Source organism: Lithobates pipiens, unplaced genomic scaffold (assembly GCF_037356315.1).
Source record: "Lithobates pipiens isolate NorthernLeopardFrog02 unplaced genomic scaffold, aLitPip1_a1.2 Scaffold_16, whole genome shotgun sequence".
NCBI lineage: Eukaryota > Metazoa > Chordata > Amphibia > Anura > Ranidae > Lithobates > Lithobates pipiens.
The window spans coordinates 395,362,956-395,365,993 of NW_027507748.1; the positions used below are offsets into that span (position 1 = coordinate 395,362,956).

General features: G+C 40.0%; 1 pseudogene; it reads right to left on the reverse strand.

Moving 5' to 3' along the window:
• Window positions 1-206: 206 nt before the first annotated feature.
• Window positions 207-2,136, reverse strand: LOC143984164 (erlin-1 pseudogene; annotated as a pseudogene).
• Between the last annotated feature and the right edge of the window lie 902 nt (window positions 2,137-3,038).

Consider the following 3,038-nt stretch of genomic DNA (forward strand, 5'->3'; position numbering starts at 1 on the left):
TCTAAAAGGAATTTAAGCACGCATACAAAACAAGTCTTTTCAACCAGTCTTCAGAATCTAATACTAGAGTCAGTATTGTGGAAAATGAGCACCAAAAAGGATTTCTGAAAATTCAGAGCAGCTCATAGCCTGGATACGCTTTCTATTTACAGTAAGACAACAGTAAATAAAAAAAATAGGATGTTCACGACAGTCCCAGGAACATGTCACTTTGTGAGCTCCAGATAATGTGGTGTCAGTTTCAACCTGTTGGCCTCTGCAAACTTCTCTGCAGTGTAATAGTCAGCATCTGGCTTTTTCCCTGGCAAGGTATGCTGAATCTTCAATCTGAGAAATGTGTTTCTCAGTTTCCTTCTCCATTACTTTTTGTAGATCGTGAATTTTTGCCACTTGTACAACTTTTTCTTTCTCTATCACATCTTTTTTCCTTTCCATCTCTACTTCCTTCTCTACCACTTTCTGCCTCTGTGCAGCAATCAATAGCTTGGTTTTCTCCCCTTCCATTAGTTCAAAGTTTCTGCGGATAGCTTCTGGAATCTTTGGCTTAGTTACACATATGCCCTGTATTGTGAGTCCAGGGGCCATGGACTTAGGCTCCATCTGTAGTGACAGTTTAAGGTTCTCATCAATCTGATCAAACAGCTCTATATACACTTCTTGCAGTGTGTGAACACTGCAAAAATGATTCTGCACATGGTGGATTTTGTTAAAAATAAATGCTTTGTCATAATCCGCTGTGTAGTTTCGCACAATATCATACACTGCTGAAGGAGTCAACATATTTACAACCTCTATCCAGTCAAAGTAAATCATACCACCCCAACTGGTACCACGGGGGTACATTTTTCACTTCATCAGTTTGTAACGTCTGAACTGAATGAAAACTTGTAATGAAAGGGAACATTATATGAAATCCTGGTTCACTAGGACTACTTAACCACTTGCCGACCAGCGCACGCCGATGTACGTCAACAGAATGGCACGGGCAGGCAAATGGGCGTACATGTACGTCCCTTTAAATTTGCCGCCCTGCCCCGCCCGCGCTGGTCGGGACCCCCGTGAGTCCGGTCGCGGGACCCGCGGACTCGATCGCCGCGGACATACCCGCGATCGTCTCACGGAGCGGCCAAATGAAGAAATGCCGTTGTAAACAGCATTTCTCCATTCTGCCTAGCAACTAGTGACGCTGATCTCTGCTCCATGTGATTGGAGCAGAGATCAGTGTTCACTAAATGAAAGCCCAACCCCCCCACAGTTAGTAACACACCCCTAGGAACACTTAACCTCTACACTGCCACCCACTGGTTAACCCCTTCACTGCCAGTGTCATTTACACAGGAATCACTGCATTTATATAGCAGTGATTACTGTATAAATGACAATGGTCCCAAAAATGTGTCAAAAATGTCCGATGGGTCCCCCACAATGTCGCAGTCACAATAAAAATCACTGATCGCCGCCATTACTAGTAAAAAAAAATAATAAAAAATTATTAATAAAAATGCTTTAAAACTATCCCTATTTTGTAAACGCTATAACTTTTGCGCAAACCAATCAATAATCGCTTATTGCGATTTTTTTACCAAAAATATGTAGAAGAATATGTATCGGCCTAAACTGAGGGAAAAAAATGTTTTTTTATATATTTTTGGGCTTATTGCGATTTTTTTACCAAAAATATGTAGAAGAATATGTATCGGCCTAAACTGAGGGAAAAAAATGTTTTTTTATATATTTTTGGGGGATATTTATTATAATAAAAAGTAAAAAATAATGCGTTTTTTTCAAAATTGTCGCTTTATTTTTGTTTATAGCGCAAAAAATAAAAACCGCAGGGGTGATCAAATACCACCAAAAGAAAGCTCTATTTGTGGGAAAAAAAGGACGTCAATTTGGTTTGGGAGCCACGTCGCACGACCGCGCAATTGTCAGTTAAAACGATGCAGTGCCGAATCACAAAAAGTGGTCTGGTCTTTGACCAGCAAATTGGTCCGGTCTGAAAGTGGTTAATAAAGCACCCCCTCTGTAATACAGAGTCAGATGACCTTCTTACACCTTATGAATAGATGAATGTAAAATCAAGGCAATTAGGACAGTCACCACTCCTACTAGCTCTTCAGGCTGTGCCATGGTCATTTTCACTAACTCGCCGTCCCTCACTCTCTCATATTCAGATGTTATTGTATTATAACTGCATTGTATCCCTTTTATATTGTAAAGTGCTGCGTAAACTGTTGGCGCTATATATATATCCTGTATAATAATAACAATAATATACCCTGCTATTAACTAAATATCAGTACCTTGTTTCCACTGGCTGCAACTATCCTGCCTTTTATCCATCTGTCTCTTCTCTGCTGCTTGCAACGATCCCACAGGAATTTCCCCTAGCCACTGCTCCTTCTTTCTTACCATATTCCAGGCCTTCTCTTAAATCAGCTGTACCCCTTGTAATGAAAATGTAAGCATAGAATAGTTTTGCCTTAACACGATGTGATGTGATCTGTAGAAGTAGTGTAATTGTAGATGTAGTTTAATTCTGGTTTATTAAAAATATAGTATTCAATATCAGTCATGCACATATGTTCTTTCATTAGCATTTGAAAAGGACAGAGTCAGTTTCTAGGATCTTAGTGACACCTAGATGCCAATAAAAGTAATAAAAGAAAAATTGACACCTAGATGCCAATAAAAGTGTAAACATAGATTGCCATCTTCCTGAGGCCTCAAAGAAAACTCCTAGTCATCTTGGCTACAGGGATCTGCAGGGGGCATTCGCAAGGCCCTGGCTGGTCTGCAAACTTTGATTAATATCAACAGATCTAAGGAACCGAGTTTATCTCTCATAAAAGATAAAAAAATTGTGGCAGAGAGATGAAAATAATTCCTTTTGATCATACACATAATGGGTTACGTGTACACGTAACTCTGTATTTTTAGCATATGTGGAATCCTAGAGAGCCACACAAAATCTTTATATGGCACCTGATTGCGACAGGCAGGCAGTGATTGGTACTGTCGCGATTGGACTGATGCGC